At 44.6% G+C, this 22,860-nt stretch overlaps 1 protein-coding gene and 1 long non-coding RNA gene across 4 annotated transcripts in view; one reads left to right on the forward strand and one right to left on the reverse strand.

Annotated features, from left to right (window-relative positions):
* The window catches only part of DLGAP1 (DLG associated protein 1), a 229,133-nt gene that overhangs the window by 46,674 nt on the left and 159,599 nt on the right, over nucleotides 1-22,860 (reverse strand).
* Nucleotides 953-17,661, forward strand: LOC111826160. Of its 3 annotated transcripts, none has more exons than XR_002829412.1 (5): nucleotides 953-1,248; nucleotides 14,024-14,089; nucleotides 16,439-16,517; nucleotides 17,245-17,392; nucleotides 17,511-17,661. It is a non-coding gene; the product is annotated as an uncharacterized LOC111826160 (long non-coding RNA). The 3 variants fall into 3 exon arrangements; XR_002829414.1 differs by having other exon boundaries at nucleotides 17,248-17,392; XR_002829413.1 differs by lacking the exon at nucleotides 17,245-17,392.

The following is a 22,860-nucleotide window of genomic DNA, read 5'->3' on the forward strand; positions in this document are numbered from 1 at the left end:
GAGGCTCACAGCAGGTTAAGGTATGCAGCTACTAAGTGATACAATTAGCATACGCAGGGCTCCAAATCGCATCTCTTTTCCTTCACCCAAACCACCTGTATTCATCCCCCTGTGAAACTATCCATTTCAACACCTGGTCCAGTGAAGCCTGATGCCTTCCATCAAAAACTGCCAGGAAACTGCTCCTGGCACAATCCTTTGTGCCCTGCAGGAACCTGTCAAAGGTTTGGAGAGTGAATGAATTTGGAGTGGTCAACAAGGGTGTACCAGCTACAACTTTAAAAACACTGCAAAAAGGGGAGAAATTCCACACACACAAATACACATGGAAAAAATCACTCCTGTGTTTCAAAATATTTACAGCATAACATGTACAGGCCACCCAGAGTGTGGTGGTCAGTGGTCGCTGCCCTGCCGGCGTCACGGTGAGAAGGTAGAGGGCTGAGGTGTGGGGGGCTGGGCTTCTGGGACAGGAGCAGGGCTTCCCCTCGCCTTCTCTCCTGGTTAGTTTTGGCTCAAGGGACGTAGCTATGAGAACGATTTCCACTCAAGTCATCCTCCACGGAAACCACAAAGACCAGCTAACCTTTTCTCCATGGAAGCAGAAAAAAAGCACGCTTGTGTGAGCGCGTCGGGGGAGGACAGGGAATGTGGACAGAGAGGGAGGGGTGGTGTAATAACTCTTGTAGTCATAAGACTTGCCAGTTGGTAGTTACTAGTATTCCAGACACTTCCTAATGCCAGACAAATGCCCCAAGCCCGGGCATGTCTGGCTCAGAGATCTGTTCAGCTGATAGCAGCCGTTTCTTGTGGGGAGAACAGATCTTTCAGGGAGCAGTGCTCTGAGGCTAATCAAACACAACATTGTTCTCAGAAGGGAGACTGGAAAGGTTTGTTTCAGTCACTTTTTTTTAAGAGGCACTCAAGTTGTTTTAACAAGTTGCTACAAAACGTGGGCTTCCTGAGGTGAGCCTGTTGCTCACAGTGCCTGCACTGTACCAAAATCCAGAGAGGGAGGGATCAGAAAGTTAGTCATAAAAAAAGGGGGGGGGGGAGAGCCCCAGGCACAAGGCGTAGCCACTCCTCTGTTAGAACCACAATCAAACAAGGCTCAGGCAATCCTCGCAGCTGCTCTCCAAATGTCAGCGCCAGCCGTCAACACAGCTTGAAAGCCACCCAGCTGAAGGACTTTGTGCTGTACCTTCTCGCCCACATTTTCCCCGAGCACTCCCAGGAACCTGGCAACAGGTAACGTGGCAACCTTTGCTTTATAAAATGGCAAGTGGCATAATTTCAGAGAAAAATGGATGTTTTTCAAGTCAGCTGTGTCTCCCGCACCAACCCCATCCCCAACCCCCCTCCCTCCCAACCGAAAGTCTGGGAAAACAAAGTAGTACTTTGGGACTGGCAACCGTACTCTCTAGTGTCCCCTGGTGGCCAAGATTGGAACATCACTGATGTACCGTGAAAGCGGCAGCTCTGCTCCAAGGTAAGTCACGCTGTAGAAAGGGGTGGACATTTTTGCAGGACTTGTCTTCCAAAAAAAACATACAGAGTGGAAGTTAAGACTCAGAATGTCTTGATTTTTAATTTATTGCCTTAACAAAAATTTTACTCTAGCTGCAAGGTAAGATCTCTGGGTCGAGGTTGCAGAATTTTAAAAATTATATATATTTTATTATTCTATTGGTTTCAGAAATGAAGAGAGAGAGAGAAAGAGAAACATCAATGATGAATCATTGATAGGCTGCCTCCTCCATGCCAACACTGGGGATCAAGCCTGCAACCAGGCCTGTGCCCTGACTGGGAATCAAACCATGACTTCCTGGTTCATAGGTCGACACTCAACCACTGAGCCATGCTGGCCAGGCCAGATTTATTATTATTATTTTTTTAAGCAGTAGCCAGTGTAACATTTTTTTTGTTAAGATGGAAAGTTGAAAAGCAAGAACTGCTGTAGCCATTTGGTCTGATGGATGGCAGTGAGGATTCCTGCTGGGTGAGACATGCATTTTCCATTTTAATCCAAATTTGTATGTTGACGGCAGAAAACCTTTCTCTCTGGCAGGAGCATTTGTAATTCACTTTGCTGGCTTCCCCATTTGTCTGTTTGTGAGGATTACTTAGGATTTCCAGGCTGAAGGCCCAGCCTCCCAGAGAGCAGGCCTTGCAGCCTCACCTTAGTGCTTTTATCTCTGTGTGGGGCAAACACCCACAGAAATGCCCAGGGCGATGCTTTCCACCAGTCTTCTTCCTCAGGTTCTCCCTCCTCTGCTCGGTCTTCGATTTGGAGGCTGGACCACAGTTGGGAGCTGCTGGTGCTTCCGGCCAGTTGCAAGGGCGGCCGTTCTTTCTCCCTCTCTGGAAATGTTAACTGGAAACTAAGAAAGAGGCTCAGATCAAAGGAGCTGTTCTCTTCAAAAGTTCCATTAATTAACTAAATTAAAGGAAGTTAAGTGCTGTTTGGAGGAAAGTCATTTTAGAAGGCCCAGGTCCAGGGGCTGAGGTCTCAAACTTGTAATGTGGACTTTTAATGAAGTTTGGCAACAAGTTAAATAGTATTAGAAATTGAGGGTTACCATATGTAAAGCCAGTTGTTGCCTGAAATCAGTCATTTCAAAGGAACATCTTGAAAGTAGACATTTGGCTAGAATTTAATACTAAAGATGAAAAACCCAGGGCTCTGAGTAAGAGTCATTTGCCCAGTAGCTAAGGTGAGTCACAGCCTCTGAGAACTAGGCACACATGTTGAAGTCAGGATGTCGAGAACACGGGGCTTACTAATGTGCAAGGCAGGGCTGTTGCTTCCAGTAGTCTCTTTCACGGCTCATTTTCCCGGCCTTTCCAACAGGTGCAATTGAGTCATCCAGGCACACAAGTGACTGTGCTGGCAGTAGCATCTGTTGGGATTGAATGTCCATTTGTTCCATTACTTTATGAAGTGATTTCTACCACTGAATCAGATATGTCACTTCCTCTAGGATTTAGGGATTTTTTTTCCCTTGTTTGTAACATGATGTGTCTTTCAAAGTTTGTCGCAGCAAGGTCTGCAGGCCTTCCTGGGTTGAATGGACTGTTTACAGGAGGGGAAGATCCAGGGCCCAAGGTCAGGGTTACCGAATTATGTAAGGTTTCCTGTTTGTTCCAACTCCTCAGGTGAGGGTAGACCAAGTTTTGTTGAGAGACAGCATGCCGAGGAGGCTGGGGTAAGGGGAGTGCCAGAGCAGGGAAGGACATTTTTCTTTTAAGCTTCTCATCAACAAGCTTTCATTCTTCTCAGATGTCACTTCTCAGAAATATGCTCCCGTATTCTCTTCTGTGAATTCCGCCCCCCCCCCCGCCCCCGGCCCCCACCAGACCGAGAGAAAGGAGTTAACTAGGGATGTAAGAATCACAAGGTCAGCATTGTTGTCTGTTTTATTCATAATATGACCACAGTCCTTAGAACGTGTGTGGCACATAGTAGTAGCGTGTGTGGAAAATACTTGTTACACGAAGGAATGAATAGGAATGTGAAGAGACTTCTTGGCAAAAAGAAAAAGGGACCAACAAGGAGGTCACCAGGGCTCAAGTCAAGTGAATACTCACCAAAGTTATTCTCAGTGAACTTGGATGTTGTAATATAATCTCCTGTCACCAATGTCCACTTCTGTTTTGCCATTGGCCAAATGCGATTGTGGCTGGCCAGCCTTTGACATGGAGTTAGTATGGGAAAAATCAATCTATTATCAGCGGAAACCGGTTGTTCCTATGGGTTATCCACCTAATTTCCTCTATCCTCTCTGGTTGGCTTTGTCTGTAGGCACTGAGCGGATGGCTGTATGAGGGGTCCCTGATGCTAACTGCCCGCATCCCGTGCAGCTGCCCTTCTTCGCCTCAGTTCCTTTCACTCCTCATTATTCTGTGGCTTATTCTGTGCTCTCCTGCTTGCACAAGATGCGTATCTGAGAGCCAGGGAACTTTCTTTGCCTCTGGTCTTCTTTCATGAGAATTTGTACTACCTGCACCATGGAACCTGGAGTACAAGAAAAAACCTGGAGTGTAATCGGACAACTAAACAGGACTCTCCTGCCATGTAGCTGTGTGTCTGGTAAACAAAATAGAACTCAAGGGTACCTGCCCCAAGGCTATATATGGGATAATGGTTGATTCTAGATGGGAGCAAGGTATTGGGCGTATGTTGCCAACCTGCCTCCCTGGAGAAGGTGAGATAGACAAGCAGACAGAGTGACCCGTGTACACACCAGGGTAGGTCATATCTAATGAGAGTCCAGTTAGGCTGAGTCCAAACTAAAGCTTCAGGCTGGATTTATCAGTAACCTCTGCTCACTGGCAACCTCTCTGGGCTTTGGAAAGGAGGCAGGCCTATTAAGCCAGCCCTCTGCTGCTGCCCTGTGGACAGAGGGCCGGGAGGGAAGGCTGGACCTGGAACAGAAGTTTTTGCACAAGGCAAACTCAAATCCCCAAACCTGGGAAAACAGGATGTGTGGGGAAGTAAAGAAGAAAGAAAATGCATCCACCATTCCTTCCTGTTGGTTTCAGCATGATGAGGAATAATTACCTGGGTCTGGAGAGCTGGGCCTGTGGGAGGCCACAGGAGGCCCTGGGCTGGGCAGTTAGGCAGTTAATTATTCATCCTACTCCTTTCCTCTTTCCTCCCTGAAACCCATCCTTTAAAAGTTAAAACAGGAAAAACTCTCTGGGTTAGCCTGTGGAAAACTGTTTGCTCTGCTCTTCACTGACTCTCAAGTAACAGAATCAGCACTTTAAAATGACACCTCGTTATCCAACTGTGTCACTGGCTGATGACACAGATCCAGAGAAGAACCTGTCCAGGTGCCGGTGGGGCTCTCTGTCCGCATCACGAGTTCAGTCCTCGCATGATTACAGTTTGAGTGCAAAGGGCCACTTAAAGGTGGCACTGAAAATTCCACTTTACAGTTGGGTTTTTATCATTTGCCAAAATTAAATAAAAATAACCCAGGACACTGGTGTGGCCAGTACTAAAGTTTGGATCAATTCACTCTGCCCACCTCCCACCGTCACCCTCATTCCCTGGATGTAATAAACCAGGTGCATCCACAGGCCCAATTCCCCACCTGACAAGGAGGTTGGAGAGTTTGGTTGTCCATGTTCTCCAGGGTGGAGTCTGGCTGGAACTGGGTTTTTCCCATCTAAGCCTCTTAAGATCACCTTTGAACCCTTGTGAGAACAATGTCTGAGTCCCAAAGGCAGTATTGAATATGTTTTGGTCTGATGTGCTTGGAATTCAGAACTTTGGGGGCTGTAGAAAGCTAATAGACATGACACACCAGGGGGGCTGGGGGAACACCCCTTAATCTCGTATTCTAAGCCAGCGGTCGCCAACCGGTGGTCCATGGACCACTGGTGGTCCGTGAGGTCTGAATGGTTGGCGACCGCTTCTTTAAGGAAACCTTTGGAGCAGTGGTCGCCAACCGGTGTCTGCAGGAGGCAGTAGGACATTCACACTGCAAGTAGTTCCAGGGTCAGGTTTGGGGCAATGGCTTTCAGAATTGCAGGTGAAGGAATAACATCCACCTAGCCCTTCAGATGCCTTGGAGCAGTTCCCTTCCAGGGCTTCCTTCAGAGGCAGCTCTGGTCCTGGATGGAGCCCTGTTCCCACCAAGCCCACACAGAGGGTGGCAGATGGTGTTGGACTTGGCATTGTGGGTGGGCAAGGTTTCTATAGCTTTAAGGAAAAGAGGAATCTAAGATCAGATCTCATAATCCTCATATGTCTCTTTCCTTGACCTCATTGGAGTTTTGGATGTTTATTGGTTTATCCCTATCAGAAACATCCACTATTGTTTTTGTTATAATGGTCATCGGAGCACTAGCGGGGGATTTTAACTGGCCTCTTCCCACAAGGTGGACCCCTCTGTATACAAATTAGAGAACGGGGTAGTGTGATGTGTTCTTAGAAACACTTCATATTTGCAAGGTTGTGTGCCTGTGTTTGAACACATCCTTTCCATCAATCTCTTCCTCATTCTTATGACTTGACAGTGCAGTCCATAAATCAACATTCTTTCCTTGGCCACCATAATTTGCAGTGACAGGAGGGTGGCCCATGCTAGGTCCAGGCTGGGCGCAGCACTAACCTGATGTAGCTCAGGACACTCACCTAAAAGTTTATCTGCAGTGGCACTCATCATTCATTAGCACATTGCCTACCGACAGTTTGAACATCACTTTCAAAACACACCTCTAGCCCGAATTAAAGAATAAACTAAGAATAAGATATAAGTAGACTGAGCACTAGCAATTTTTATTACCTAAAGCAAGCCAGGCACTGTCTCCGGGTGTGGGTGACATTCTACTTCCCAAAAGGAGCCATAGAAAGTAAAGGCAATACAAGGTGAGTATTTTGGATTTTTGCTGTCAGAGGTGAAAGATTTTAAGTACCACCTCTTTGAAAAAGCAACTATAACCCCTGCAAATGTACCAAGTCAGCATATTGTTAAAATATTCTGCGTTGTATGTTTGCGATTGAGGTTGGAAATTTATGCTCATGTTTTGGGGTTGGGTTATGATTGTGATTGTGATTCATAATCATGATTGTGATAGGACTGCTTAAGTGCAGGAATGCGGAAAGACTAGACTAGGAATCAAAATGAACTACCAATCAAGGGTGGGGAACTGGATCACCAGGAAGGGAAGCACGTGATGGCGCTGCTCAAAGGTTCGGCCTGTTTGCAGTTGCTGATAACCTTGTCAGGTCTCCAGATACAGGCAAGTCTTGTCACCCTGCAGCACCTGGCTGAGAAGTAATAAAAAACAGTTGCCTTATCTTCTAAGGATGGAATTAACCCAACCGCAGCCCATGGTAATTAGAGTAAACTGAAATTGCTTGCCATTTACCAAAAAAAGGGGGAGGGAGAAAGAAAGGAAAAAGGCTTAAAGCAGGAAATTGTGTTTGTCCCATTCTCTCTCTGGATTAAAAAAAAAAAAAAAAGTGAGCAAAACAGCCAGAAGTTTTGCAGGGAGTGAGAAAAACAGTCCGGCCCGGCTGCCCTCTCCCCGGGGGGACCGGGCTGCTGACAGCTCAGTCCCACGTGACGGTCTAGAAAAGCTCAGGCTGATGAAAATCCAAGAAAGCTTCTTAGGAGCTTTCCTTCTGAATGTAAATGACTGACTCAGTGCTTTGCCAAGCGGGGAAGGAAGTCACCGTCCCACCGAGTGACTCATTCCGGGCTGACAGTTCAGGCCGTTGGAGAAAACATTTTCGCAAAAGCAGCAACAAATCTGCTTTAAATACTAGCACAGTAAGGAAATTCCTCTCTTGGGCTGAATGCCATCCACACAAAAGAGCTCCTGTTGACATCTCATTTACAATCTCCCCCAGGACACAGACAAGACCATTTCCATCACCCCGGCTCAGAAACACCCATTGTTCCAAATCTTCAACTAGCGACGGGCTACCAGCACTCCCTATTGTTGTGTAAAAGAAAGGATTTAGAAGGAGAAGGGTGGGCACTGTGGAAGCTCTGAACAGAGGAAGGAAAAAAACTCCCTTTGACCCAGTGCTGTCAGAGGGCGTGCGTGAAGAATAAAGTTAATGGATTTCCATTTTTATAAGAAGTACGTAAGCAATGTCTGTGATGTCCCTGCAACTAGGGATCGGGAATTCTAAATTCGATGCCAATACTATGTGCTCTGAAGCTAACTCCTGCCAACATGCTAGCAAACCAAAAGCCAAAAGACTCAGCCTCACAAAAGCCCTGAGAGCAGGCAGAGCGAAAGCCCAGGTGAGTCTTTGATCTGGGCTGTTTCTCTGGGATCTCTAGCTTGACTGTCCTTTCCGAGGAGAATTTTTGGGCTCAGCCTTAGAGCCCACACCTGTCCATAAGGATTTCGTCCTTCCCATCTCCACCAATTTGCTTCCTCTGGTAGACAAGCGTGACCACTTCCTGGAGTTATATAATGTAGTCTCTAGGTGGTTTTTCTTCAGATGTGCCACAAATGAAGGGGCACATTTGTGTTTACCAAAAATGGGCATTTCTCAAATGCTCAGTGTCTCTGACCTCCTAATAGATCTTTTGGTTAATGTTCCCCATCTCGGCAAATGACCCCTTTGTCCAGAATTTAAGCCAAAATTCTGAGCGGTATCTCTACTTTCTTTGGTTCTTTCTCTCCTAGCTCTTACGTCCCTCTGGAATCATTCCACATCCTTCTAGCCACCTTTCTGCTTCCTTAAGTCCTATTATCTCCTTGTTGGAGGATCACAGAGACTTCCTAACTCAAGGTTTCTCAAACTGCTAGTTGTGACTTAATAATGGGTCCTGGGATAATTGAGGTGGGTTATGCAGTTTCACCATTCAAAGAGTGAAATAGATTAGAAAATGCCATTAGAAAATGCACCCAACAAGGGAGAAGTATTGTTTTGTAAATCGTGCTTCAGTTTGTGTGTGTGTCCACATGTGTGTGCATTCTGCCGTTTGTCTGTCAAAATAGTTTGAGCGATACTTTCCTAATTGGTCTCCCTGGGTCTGTCTCGTCCCTGCTTCCACACTGTTGTACACACTTAAGGCAAGAGTTGGAGATACGAAACAGACCCTGTCACTCTCCAGCTGACAGATCTACCCTCAGGGTAAAGTCTCAAATCTAAGGCTTTGGAGATTCTGAATAGCTTGCTTCCTGCTCACCTTCGTGGTCTCAGAACTCTACATGCTCCTACCCACTTTTTTTTTTTTTTTTAATATATTTTATTGATTTTTTACAGAGCGGAAGGGAGAGAGATAGAGAGTTAGAAACATCGATGAGAGAGAAACACCGATCTGCTGCCTCCTGCACATCTCCTCCTGGGGATGTGCCCACAACCCAGGTACATGCCCTTGACTGGAATCGAACCTGGGACCTTTCAGTCCGTAGGCCGACGCTCTATCCACTGAGCCAAACCGGTTTTGGCAACCCACTTTTACTTTTAGTTGTTAAGAACATCAAGCTCCATTTGCAAATGGAGTAAGTTCTTTCTTCCTCTTTCTCCTTCAGGTACCAGCTTAGGTGTCACCTCTTCCAGGCAGACTTCTGGAATGTCCTTCCAAATGCCTCTACTAGACCTCATTAGAAAACAGCGCTTTTATTTGACAGAGCACTTATTACACTGTAATTATCTTCTCAATTCCCTACTAGACCGGAAGCTCCCAGTGAGCGTTCAGTAAATATTTTGTTGGGTAATTATTGTGCAGTGAATGGTTCACAGTTTACACAGTTTACATTTCCTTTCTCTATATAAATTTGAATGACCATTATAAAGTATCTTATCTCTCTATGCGTTTGTTTTTATTATCTTACACTTCAGTATCTCCTGTCCACTTGCTTTTTCAAACACAACCTAATTGATTTAAAAATTCGCTGAACTCTTAGAAATCAAAATAATAAGATTTGGAGGAAGCTGTTGGACTTCGGGCTGGTCCCTCACGCTCTCTGAATCTCAGATCATTCATGTGCAGAAGGGATCATTGTGCAATGATCTCTAAACTCTCCTCCACTCTGCCACTCTGAACCTCTGGCTTGAGCGTTCTCTTTTTAAGGCCCAGAAAGGCTAACTGGTTTTTCCCAAGGTTAGTGGCAAGATATTCTTAGCCTTTCTATAGGTTTTTTATAGGTTTTTAATAAGCTGCACACAAGAAACATAACTTTTCCCAGAAACTGGCAGTGCCACTGAATTTGTGGGAAAAATAATCATAAGAGAACTTAAAAAAACACACAAAAAAACCAACACCCAGAATGGATTCCTGCCTAGGCAGGTCCTGACACTTTTTAAAACAGTCTTGCTATTGTCTGCTATTAAATGGAGAGATGTTCAGCTTTCCTTTTTAAATTGGAAGTGAAAAATTCAAGAATTCTGTACATCCTGACCCCTTGTAGTGGGGAGGCACAATGGGCAGACACAGCCTTCCCGAAGGTGCCAACAGAAACGTCCACATACCTTTCTGAGTGCCGAGGCCCTGGGGCCCTGGCCTGGAACCACTCTCAGCTACAGCTGTGCCTCACCAAGAAGAGACTTGGCCTCAGTTCTCCCATCCTTCCCCTGCCAGAAGTCAAGGCCCCGCTTTTCCTCATTTACTTACGTTACAGAGTTTGGGTTTGGATGATCTGCTCTGTAAAGCAGAAAGTCAACAGAAAGACACCCCTTTGGGAGAAAAAAACCTAAAACAGTGATATTTTATTTTTCCTAATGTAAGATGTTGCACCCTATAACTTAAGCCAGTGTTTAATTTGTTGCCTTTTTCCCCCTCTAAAAAGACCAACAGTAGTTTGCCTTTCACTGACACAAAATTTGACAGAAAATTATAAGAAGATATGGACTTTGAAGTGCATTCTTACAAAGAAAAAAGAAAGTCACTTACTACTCTAACTCCATATAAAATACTATGCACACGAGGACCAACTTTGACATCAAATAGTTATAGTCCAGTGATGAGCTTATAGATGACTTTTATTTTATTCTTTAGGCTTCTCTGATTTTTCCAATTAGAAAAATGAACACACATTACTACTCTAATCATAAAAAGGTGCAAACATTAGAATAAAAATTAGATATACTATTGTTTTCACTGTTATGACAATCGACTAAATTTTATTTTTACCATATATTTTGCTGTATATTTGTCTCTACTTAACATATTAGTGTGAGAGGATATATATATATATATATATATATATATTAGTGTGAGAGGAAGGGAGAGGGAGAGAGAAATATTGATGAGAGAGAAACTGCAGCCTGGGCATGTGCCCTGATAGGGAATCTAACTGGCGACCTCTCATTGCATGGGACGATGCTCAGCCAACTGAACCACACCATCCAGGGCTAACCATTTGTTTTTGAAGAAAATTTTATGATTGCCAAATTAAAAAAAAAAGAATGAAAAACTCTTCACATTGTTTGATGTTTCACTCTTTAACCCTTAAGGAACACTAACCCATAAGACACAGACAAACACTGGCATGTGACTCCTTTACCACCTGGCTGTAGCCTATTTCATCTGCCTCTCCTGACATTTTCACACCTAAGGACTTATCACTTGGAGAATGCCATCCTCTCCATGCCTTTGTGCCTGTGGGACACCTTGTTTGTTTTCTGATAACCTCCCTCCTTGCCAACGGGAGGACCCCAGGGCTGTGGACTTTTGCACGCAGCCATGACTTTTGGGAGAGGTGAGCACCTCCCTAGATTTGGAGGCTGAGTCTTCATTGGTCTGTAGGACGAAGGGATGAGAAGGGAAGTCTGGTGGGAATGCCTCCGGGAAGGTTTACCTCCCTATTTACAGTGACACCGTCAGGGACATCCCTTTCTTCCTCGGGACATTGTCATCACAAGAGATACTCGGAACTGTGTGGCTGCCATCTGGGGACCACAAGGAGCATTTGCCTGAGAAGACAAACCCACGCTGATCTTCACAGGTGAAAAGACGGCAAGGAGCTGGGTTTGACACATTCGTTGGCTGCCCTTCCAATAGCTGGCTATTTTTTGAAAAAATAAATGCCTTTACCAGCTAAGTCACTTTGGCTTTTTAATGTATATTTTTATTACTTTTTTAGAGAGAGAGGAAGGGGGAGAGAGAGACATGGATTGGTTGCAACCTGGGCATATGCCCTGACTGGGAATTGAACTGGCAACCTTTTGGTGCACGGGATGACGCTCGACCAACTGAGCCACACTGGCCAGGGCACTTTGGTGTTATTTTTAAAATTTTGTTTATTTGCTTACTTATTTGTTTGGCGAGGCACTTATGTGGTGTCTTTCTATATACTCAGTGTCCTCCTTTGCTTGGAAAACTGTTCATTCATCAAGATTCACTTAATTTGGTTCCATTAGCACCTCCTACATATGTTTATTACAGAACTCATCACACTTGGCTGGTTCTGGTCCTATTTACTCTAGTGCTCTCAGTGACCAGACGTAGATTTTTGTTCACGACTCTATGTACTTGTTGGATTAAACGATTCTAGGTGGCAGATTCTATCACACAAGGCAGTGCTTTTCAACTGCCATGCTGCAAGAGTTTTTAAAACATGCAATACCTGACTATTTAGTCAGGGCACTGACCTCTTTTACCTTGAAGTGTCAAATAAAACAACGACAACAGCCAACACAACGATAGCCATCTGGTGTGAGTGATTAAAAATTATACCTTTTTGGGGGGTCAGATTGGCAAAAACACAACGTATTTGTTGGTGTGCTGCAGAATTTTAGTAATTAGTTTATGTGGGCCGTGAGATGAAAAAGGTTGAAAATCGCTGACCAAGAGAATGAAAGCGGTCTGGGGAAATTGGGCCTGAGCTAGTGGGGAAGAGCAGGGTGGCAGCACCTCTCTGATTGCCGATGGCAAGAAAGACTGGAGAAATGTGGCCTCCTCACAGCTGTGCCAGGGCTGCCTCTGAACACTACAGAGGCGACACGTGTGGAAGCCCCTTGTAAACTCTGTGCAGATGCGGCAGCAGGACCGGCCCAGCGGTAGCAGTGCTTGTTGTTTCTGTTTCCGGAGCCAGCTGAGTCATTTTTCCAAACCACAATTCTTCCTGGAGCAGCATCAATTGACTTGCCTTTGGCTGATATTGAGTTGGGACTCTGGGAATACTACAAACTATTTTCCAAAATTTGCATAAAATTGCAAATTTTAGGCTAAATGGGAGGGGGAAAGATGCTGTAAAAATTAATTGGACCAAAGGGAATGGTCTCTAATCAAATTGCCAACTCCCCCTCCCAACTGCCCCCAAAACACTCATCATATTTGATATGAAAGTAATCTGATGACAAATAGGTGCAGTCAAAGGAACCAGTTCTTCCAATACAGTTGAGGATGCTGCTAAGTAGATTTTAAAAGCGACTGGAGTCAAACGGAACTCGAAGAGGAGACAGAAAAGAATTGTTAAGTGGTGCATAAATAGAACGGATAATTTTGGTGGTTTGGAGAAAATGGGTAGGAAACTGGGACTGGAGGGTCTAATGTTAGCACAGGAAGTGCCAGTTATCAGAGGTCTCTATTTTCTTGAACAGAAGCGTGCTCCAGTATCTGGGGTGGGGGGTGGTGGTGGGGAGAGGGGGCCAGCGGGAGGGAAGATGGGTCATAGGTGAACAATCTCTTGGATGCGCTGGAGGATTGGCCTTGGAAATTCCACGGGAGGAGAGAAAAAAGACTCAAGGAGATCTTGGCAGGTGGGAGGAGGTTGGAGCAGAGATAGCAAGTCTGGGCAACAGAAAAAGGGAGGCAAAGGGGAAGGGAAAGCCAAGAAAACATTTTTCAGTGCTTTGTCTGAGGCACAGGCAGCCCTGAGCACAGCTGTGAGGAGGTCACATCTCTCCAGTCTTTCTTGCTACCGGCAATCGGAGATTTGCTGCCAACCAGCTCTTCCCTGCTTGCTCAGTCCCAATTTTGCCCGATCACTTTCGTTCCTTTAGGTATTTGCTCTTTGAAAGGTAAAAATATAGCAAGTCTGACAAAGGAATGCACTGAGGGATGGGGGTGAGGATTGCATATTTAAAAGAATTCTTGTAAACATTCCTTTCTTTCAAGCATGTATTTTAAAAGGAGGTCTCTGTAAAGTCTGCCTTAATTCGAGGGAGCGTCTAAAACAGGGTATTTCTGATATTGCTAATAGACCTATAGTGGTAGCAAACACATTTCCATGGCTCTAAAATTATAATTAAGTCTAGAAAGGGAAGAACTGATTTTTTTTTTTTTAAAGAACAGTTTACTGATTTTTAGAGAAAGAGAGGAAGGGAGCAGGAGAGAGAAACATCTGTGTGAGAGGGTAACATGGATGGGCTGTCTCCTGCATGCCCCTTACAGGGGATTCAGCCTGCACCCCAGGCATGTGCCCTTGACCCGGAATTGAACCAGCACCTTTTGGTGCATGGGATGACGCCCAACTAACTGAGCCACACCAGCCAGGGCAGAGCTGAATTTTATACTTTATCTGTTACAGGCCTGGAATTGTGCTAAGTGCTTTATTATTATTATTATTACATATATATGCTCTTCATTCCATTTTACAGGTATGGAGCTGGAGGTCAAGTTCAGAGAGGCTGGTACCAGCCAGTGGCAGATGGCAATGATCAAAGGTGACTGCCGCAATATCTTCCATATGACATGTTCTTGTAGAATAGGGGTCAGTGAACTTTTCTATCAAGAGCCATACGTATTTTAGGCTTTGCGAACCAGGCCACCAGTGTCCCAAACACTTAGCTCTGCCATTGTGGCAGAGATGTATATAAATGAACAGGCTGGCTGTCTTGAAGAGGTGAGCCAGATTGCACAGGAGAGCCGTTTGCTAAGCCTGCTCTCCGACGTCGCTATTTACTGTCAGGAGGTGGGGTCTAATTCCCCTCTCCTTGAACTCGGGGAAATGTGTGATTTGCCCGGGACTGAGAGAATGTGAAGGAAGTGACACTGCATGACCTCTGAGGCTAAAGAGGTGATGCAATGTCTACCTTACTCTCGGCTTGGAGCCCTGAGCCACCACCGAAGCAGTCCAGTTGTCCTGAGGCCCCATGCTGTAAGCGAGCCATGCTAGCCATGTGCAAAGACGGAGAAGCGCTGAGGCTGTAAGAAGAGGGGTGATGCTCAGCCAGCCCCAGTTTTAGCGCTTCCCCTGACTGCAAGCCCTGGAGAGATGCTGAGCCACAATTAGCCAGTGGACGCTCCTCCAAGCTCCTGCCCCATAGAAACGGAGGAATAATATGATGATTCTGTTGTTTTAAGACACACAGAACATCGCTCCCAAACTGGTGTGTGGCAGCTATGGGATGCAAACCGAGGCTGGCCTGACTTCAACCATGTATTCTTTCTATTACATGATTGCTTCCAGCAGAGGTTGTATTTTTTTTTAAACTGCTAAAATATATGTAACAAAATTTACTGTATTAACTATTTGAAAATGTACAGTTCAATAAGTACAGTTACATTGCTGTGCAACCAAGTCTCCAGAATTCTTTTCTTGACTCCAGCCTCTAGAACCACCATTCTCCTTTCTGTCTCTGTGAATTTGATGACTCTAGGTCCCTTGTGCACGTGTCCTTCTTGTGACTGGCTCATTGCACTTAGTGTGAGTATGTGTGTGTGTGTGTGTGTGTGTGTTTCTGTATTTATGTATTTTAAGCCCGTGTTGGTTAGCGAGCCTGACCAGTGAGTAGCAAAGGTTTGTCAAGGAAAAACATCAGAGCTTCCAGGCCCTGTAAGTCACAGATGCAGCACGTCCCAGGAAGGACCTTGCCCTCACTCTCACAATGACAACTCAGTGTCCTGCCTCTACAGGGCTTTGAAGAAAAAGGAACCCATGCATCAAGAATAAGATAAGGCTGTTGGATTTGTTTCAGCTTGCGCGCTGTTTGACTTCCCTCTCAGAGCCATGCCCTGAGAATGAAATCATTTTCTCTCACGCGGCCCTTGCAAAGAGCATCCAACACAAACACTCGCTGTCTGCTTCCTTATTTCCTCTCTGTCCAGGGTGTGCACTGAGTTGGTGGAATTTCTGTGGCTGGCTGTGAATTATATATCGAGCCAAAAATCCTGCAGGGAATCAGCTCAAATGCTACTACTTGCTTACGCAGACGAAGATGGAGCTTTTGGGAGTTTCCTTGACCTTCTCTGCCTTCCCTTGTGCCTAACCTAAGACCAAAAGGCCGAGGTCACACTTTTATTTTTTAAATATATTTTTATTGAATTCAGAGAGGAATGGAGTGGGATAGAGAAATAGAAACATCAATGATGTGTGATCTCTGAGTCCGTGCCCTGTTTATAACACAGCATGCTAACTTCGCTTCTGTGATAGAGCTGTTGAGAGGTTAAGTGAAATAATATATGTCAAGGTCCTAGCACAGGACCCAGAACAAAGTAAATGCTTAGTGGTATTATTACTAATTAGAGGCCCTGTGCATGAAATTTGTACAAGAGTAGGCCCTCGCAGCCGCCCAGGCTTCATCCGGAAAGTCGTCCGGAAGGTTGTCCAGATAGTCGTTCTGCTGTTCGGCCGTCTGGTCTAATTACCATATTACACTTTTATTATTATAGATTATTATTATAGATTGTCATTAATTGTAGTTAGCATTATTAAATTGCAATTAATAGCTATTATTTGCACCATCTTTGATATTCACTGTCTCCTATTTCCAGGCTTCACATAAATAAGGTATCTAATAACACATTCAACCTATTTTAAGTTCGGCTAATAACATCTCTTGTTGAAGTTCTTCAAGGCTCTGTGAACAGGGGAAGTCCCCTATAACAGGAGGGCCTTTCTCTTTGCTGCCCAGCTGATGGGACTTTTCCCAGCAGCCGGAGGGCATTTGAAAATGTACAGTTCAATAAGTACAGTTACATCCTCAGCGAGGATGCTCCCATTCCCCCTGGCTGCCTGCATTCCCTGACCCGTCTGGTCAGACCTGGTATTTTTCCTCCCTCCTCCTGGGCAGCTTCCATATCACCCAGACAGCTGCTGCCACATCCCGTTGCTTCAGAAGCGGAAGGAAGGCGCATTTCGGACCTTTCCGGGTGAGTGACAGCATTTGAGATGAGATGAATGAAATGCCAGTGCTGAGGGAAAACCAGACTTCCCCCAGTCACCTCTGCTCCACCTTCCTCGTGACACACAGAACGAGCCTGACCGATGTTAGTCCCTGCCTTCTGGTCTGGCAGCCTCTTTGGGAGACAGTGGGTGCTGGTGACGTGGGTGTGAACTGTCCCTTTGTAAGGGTGGCTTTGAGACACCCTGCCACTGAGTGAGCCTGCATGTAACTGGCCACTTTGTCCTTGGCTGTGCCACTGAGCCTGCCAGCGATCTGTGTACGTCACAGGGGTATCTGTTCCAGGGGCAGGGAGGTATTATTCCAGGTCACCCATGGGTGCTGCAGGGATTTTCCTCAGCCACCACATGATGACTGAGTAAGAGCATTCCAGGAAACCAGAAGGGCTGCTCGAGCCTCTGGAATGTCAAAGGAAACTGCTTGGCAAGGCTGCCGGCCCTTTTCTGCTGTGTCATTTTCTCTGAGCCGCGCTCACCTATGTGGCTGCATGCTCACTTCCCGCCGAATCCCACAAACTTTAACCTTTACCTTCCTTACAAGGGAGAGCCTATTTTTTCCCCTACACAGAAACTGTAATTTTTTAAGATTCAAGGTGTCCCCAAAGGTCATGATAAAGACTATTTACAAGAACAGGGGAAACTCACAGATGAAGAATATCCACTCCCTTTTAATTCAAATGTATTCTGTTTAACTAGCAGGAGGGACTGGTTGTATTACATCTGATTGAGGCCATATGCACCCAAGGGTACCACTTATGGACTCAATGTTTGTGTCCCAACAAAATGCATATGTTGAAGCTCCAACTCCCAATGTGATGGTGTTTGAAGATGGGACCTTTGGGAGGTGAGTAGGTTCAGATGAGGTCATGAGGGTGGGGTCCCCATGATGGGATTAGTGCCCTTAGAAGAAGAGACACCAGATCTCTCTGATTCTGTCTCTTTGTCTCTTTCTCCCCATGTAGAAAGGCCACGTGAGAACATAGTAGGAAGGCAGCCATCTGCAACTGAAGACAAAGACAAAAGCTCTCATCAGACATCTAACCTGCTGGCACTTAGATCTTAGACTTCCCAGCCTCCAGAATTGTGAGAAATAAATGTCTGTTTTTTAAGCTACCCAGTCTCTGGTATTTTGTAAAAGCAGCTCAAGCAGACTAGGCTATATCTCAGGAGCAAAAGAAACTAAACTCCAGCCCTAACTGGTTTGGCTCAGTGGATAGAGCATCGGGCTGTGGACTGAAGGGTCCCAGGTTCGATTCCGGTCAAGGGCATGTACCTTGGTTGCGGGCACATTCCCAGTAGAGGGTGTGCAGGCGGCAGCTGATCGATGTTTCTCTCTCATCGATGTTTCTAACTCTCTATCCCTCTCCCTTCCTCTCTGTAAAAAAATCAATAAAATATATTTAAAAGAAAAAAAAGAAACTAAACTCCAAGAAATAGAGCACAAAGACCCAGGCGGCTGTCACTGGGTACTCCTCCTCCCTGCCCTAAAAGACAAAGTCATGATTTTCCACAGATGCTTCCAGAAGCAAAGTCTAGCCCAGGGATGGGCAAACTTTTTGACTCGAGGGCCACAATGGGTTCTTAAACTGGACCGGAGGGCCGGAACAAAAGCATGGATGGAGTGTTTGTGTGAACTAATATAAATTCAAAGTAAACATCATTACATAAAAGGGTACGGTCTTTTTTTTTTTTTTTTAGTTTTATTCATTTCAAACGGGCCGGATCCCGGCCCGCGGGCCGTAGTTTGCCCACGGCTGGTCTAGCCACGACACATGGCATATGCAAAAAGGAAGATCCAAGGCTGTGAGCCCTGGGATCTGCCAGAGCCTGCCTCGCAGAGCCTGGCCCTCCCCCTCAGCGGGTTTCATGGCAGCAATTTCTACCTCCTGTTTCCTGAAGGACATGGCTTTTCATTCCCCTCACTCACAGCAATTCCACATGTAACCCCACAGCAATCCTGCGAGGGCATCGAACAGGTGTTACTATGAGTGTGTCCTCGGCACTGTAGGGGTCACGCCTTGGCTGATGAGCTTTGCAAAAGGATAAGGTATCTAAGTCTTGGAAAAGAGTCACTGTCATTAAACCGTGAATAAATCTGCAAAATCAAAACTAATAAAAATTTAATTAAATGCTGTTATAAACTAATATTATGTCAGCATCACTTATTGTTAAACTATTAACAAAGTTCCATTACATTTTTATTTTATTTTTTAAATATACCTTTATTGATTTCAGAGAGGAAGGGAGAGGGAAAGAGAGATAGAAACATCAATGATGAGAGAGAATCATTGATTGGCTGCCTCCTTCACGTCCCCTCCTGGGGATCAAGCCCACAACCCAGGCATCGGCCATTGACTGGATTCGAACCTGAGACCTGTTAGTCTGCAGTCTGACGCTCTATCCACTGAGCCAAGCTGGCTAGGGCTCCATTACATTTTTAAAAAATGTTTTTATTGATTTTTAGAGAGAGAGAGGTAGTGAGAGGGATAGAGAGATAAAAATAGTGATAACAGAGAAACATCATGGATTGGTTGCCTCCTGCACGCCCCCTACTGGGGATCAAGCCTGCAACCTGGTCATGTGCCCTGACTGGGAATAGAACTTGCGACCTCTTGGTTCATGGACTGATGCTCAACCACTGAGCCACACCTGACAGGCTGAAAATACTTTGTGGATTAAATTTTTTTTATTTTTTTATTTTGTGAGGGTTTCCTATATAGGTTTGATTACCAAGGAATCACAGCTAATCAAACTGAGTAAATTTTGCATACATAAATTTAATTATAGACAAAAAAATGATAAAAAATCTTTCAAAATATTTACAGAAAACACATTTAATGGGGATGTGGATCACTGTAATATGTTGGAAATAATTTAGGGTGGATTTTCTAAAGGAAGCAGCTCCTGCGTTGAGCGTCTGAACCCTGGTGGTCATTGTGCGTCATAGCTACTGGTAGAATGGTGGAAGGGTCGGTTGGTCGCTTAGGCTTTTATATATATAGATTTTTTTTTTTTTTGCTTTCAGACTATCATTTTAGATTGAAAACGTAAAGGCCATTTTCTGAATTTGAGACTCAAGTACAAAAGGGGCTTTGCTGTCACTATTAAATTAGCCTTGAAGACTGCTAATTAGACCACAGGCCTTAAAAGCTGCCTTCTTAGGCAGCTTAATCAGTTGTTATTCTTTTAAAGTAAGAACTTTGTTTACATTGAAAACTTCCAGTAGATTGATAAGAATAATAAAAACAAACATATAGACATTACACTCCTAAAAAAAACAAACAAAAGAAAATAAATCAGTGATTCAACTGGCAGATTTTCCTTTACAGCTTGCCTTTGATTTATAAATTTCTATTTCCTGCCCCAGGGAGGGTAGTGAAAGCAAGGTTATGGTGCTGTAAACTGTCTTCTGGATTATGCTAATTTGCTGTAGGTACTCCAGGCTGCTTATTCAGCACAAACTATTAGTTTTTGGCTACAGAAGGCTGCTCTCTGTATATCTGTGGTTGTTGTCACTTTAGTTCTCTTAATTCAAAAACTCCATATTCTTGATCAGTGTTGACAAATGGCACACTCAGAAACACAGTGAATTTATAATCGACTTCATAAAAAACATTAATATTGATGAAATCAGTCTTTATCTAACACTTTGTTGGATTAGCCTGAAAACCTTTCCTCTTCTCCTCACTAACCGCCCCCCCCCCCCCACCACCCCCTAGGACTGGAAGAGCAGGTGAGGGGACATTCCACCTGATGGAAACACCCCCAGTTTGGGTTGTGATTGGCTCCTGGCACTGTTCACCTGGGAGACTGCTCCTGGATCCACACAGATGTCATGGTTCCCAGCAAGGTGATCAGGAACTCTATTCCCTCTAAGTTCTTTCAAAGTGGAGAAGCAACTGTTTATGTTGCTTGTTTGTCTATGGCTTTGCCCCAAGTGAAACTGACTTCAGTGGTGCTATGACATAATCCTAGAGGAATGATCATTTGTTTGCCAGATCTTTGGATGCTGAAAAAAGGGAGAGATGCAGGGAAGTCAGCAGAGAAAGAGGAAAGGTAAAGAAGAGAATAAGAACTTATTGAGCACTTACTGTATGCCATTTACTGTGTTAAATCAGCTAGATTAGCCTTAAGAAATAGAGATTCCCATTTTATTGGTGAGGGCACCAAGGCAAATAATGGTTACTTGCCAAAACTATAAGTGGTTACGTGCCAAACAATGGTTGGCTTTCTGTTGCCCGATGGCCCCCCAACCCCAATTCCATGCCTTCTATTGCACGTGTAGAAACAGAGGAGTGCAGCTGGGATACAGGGGGAGGAGAGGGAAGGGAGGAAGGGAAGAAAGAAAAACTAAAAAAAAAAAAGAAAAAGAAAAAAAGTGAGAGAGCTCTGAAATGCTGCCAATAGTTATTCAAGGTCAATTCTATCTGCGGCGAGGGTAATCCTAAGCAAGACCACAAACTAGGCATACCTTGTTTCTGGGTCACATTGCCCTATCTTTGCCATTTCGGGAGGGTCCTAGTTTTAAGAAGCTATTTGGTAAATTTTCAACTTAATTCTCATTCCTCAGAGACATTGCTATGTAATAGGAAAATTTTGCCAAAAGTATAATGACAATTTTCTGCAAAATACATTTGAGAAGGGAACACTTATTTGCTTAGTAGGATGATCCAGCTTCCAGGTTGGCCTTGTAAGCAGAAAGTCTGTGTTTTTTTGTTGTTGTTGTTTTTGTTTTTAATTGCAGAGACAACTCTCTCCAGTCTTGTTTTCAGTTTCTACAATATTGCATTTTTAGATTCCTGACCCTCCTTCACATTTCACTCTGGGTTTTGGAATGGGGAGGAATTCCTTCCCTGGAGGAAGCCCTTCCCTCTCTGTAGCAATCTGGCTTGAAGGCCTGTAAAGAGGTTTTGTTTTAATTCCAATAGTAAAAATGTGGAAACGTCATTTGTTAATGGGTTTACCACAGTCTAACTTGACAAATGAACATAGCTTTGCTTAAAAAGTAGAAAGACAGTGACAAAAATAAAATTCACTTGGGGAGGAAATGACATCAATACATTTAGAATACTTTTTAAATGTTAAAACCATTTGGGGTTGCTATAGACTGAATATTTGTGTTTACCAAAATTAATATGTTGACATTGTAACCTCCGGGGTGTTGGTATTAGGAGGTGGGGCAATTTGTGATAGCAGCCTAAATAAACTAAGACAAGGGTATTTTGGGATTCATCCCATGTCATATGGAAAATAGAATTTAAGCAAAGCAAATGAGTATTTCACTCCTCAGCACACAAGTGAAGTTAGATGAGAGTGTTGCAACAGAAAAAGCAGCTCTACTTTTACAGGTTTACGATACAGCTGTGAATTTTGAAAATGGGAACAAAAATTGCATCACGTTTTTACTTGATTTATCTTTCCCATATTTGAGGATTTGTTGTAATTCCTGGGTCTGAGGCCATGAGGTCATCAAAAACACCACCTTGGATGTGACAACAGCCCCAAGTCCCCTGCTTTGATGGTTCATGAACCATTATCAGGGAGAAATAAGACACTTACAAAATATCTAAATAAAATGGAGTGACAAGAAGCTAAAGAAAAACAGAAGCTTCACGTGTCAGGGAAGCTTTTGTTTATGAAATCACAGTTGTTCAGCTCACCCGTTCTCCTCTAGTGCTAACTGAAACCCCCAGCGTCCCCACTGAGAGGCCTGGGCGGGGGAGGTGGGGGGAGCCTGAGGTTGGGCAAGGGCTAAAGCCAAACTTCATTCCCTCATATAGGCTTTGAAAAGAACTTGATGTCATTTTGGAATCTTACCTACCTACCAGGTAGGAACAAATCACCTTTGAGACAAGTCTCATCACGGAACACACCTTGGGTATCAGCTGCAAAGCCTGTCATCAGCCTCCATTGCCTCATCTTGCCCTTCAGACTTGCAGCCTCCCTGCCTGAATGCTCCCCGCTCCCCTCATGTCTGAACTCATCTCCTCATATGCTGGATAAAGAGCTTCTGGTTGGGGCTGGGCCCTCCCGCCCTGGAAAGAAATAGCTGCCTTCGGAATATCAGAGCAATTCTAATCAGGCGTGACTCAGCTCTTCCGTGACCTCTGTTTTCATTTTTCCTCTATTAGGCTGCTGCGCTGGTCCTACTTGTGGAAATATGTGTCCCTCCCTCCACCTTCTCCCTCCTTGCTCAATTTCAAAGGGAAAAATCCCTTTTAAGAGGAATATTTAGAATTCTTGCCCTGGGATGGTTTTTCTCTCCTTGCCATTGCGCTTACTATCTCCCCTGCCCCTCAGTTTGCTGTCTGG

The sequence above is a fragment of the Myotis lucifugus genome, unplaced genomic scaffold (genome assembly GCF_000147115.1).
Source record: "Myotis lucifugus unplaced genomic scaffold, Myoluc2.0 scaffold_58, whole genome shotgun sequence".
Classification (NCBI taxonomy): domain Eukaryota; kingdom Metazoa; phylum Chordata; class Mammalia; order Chiroptera; family Vespertilionidae; genus Myotis; species Myotis lucifugus.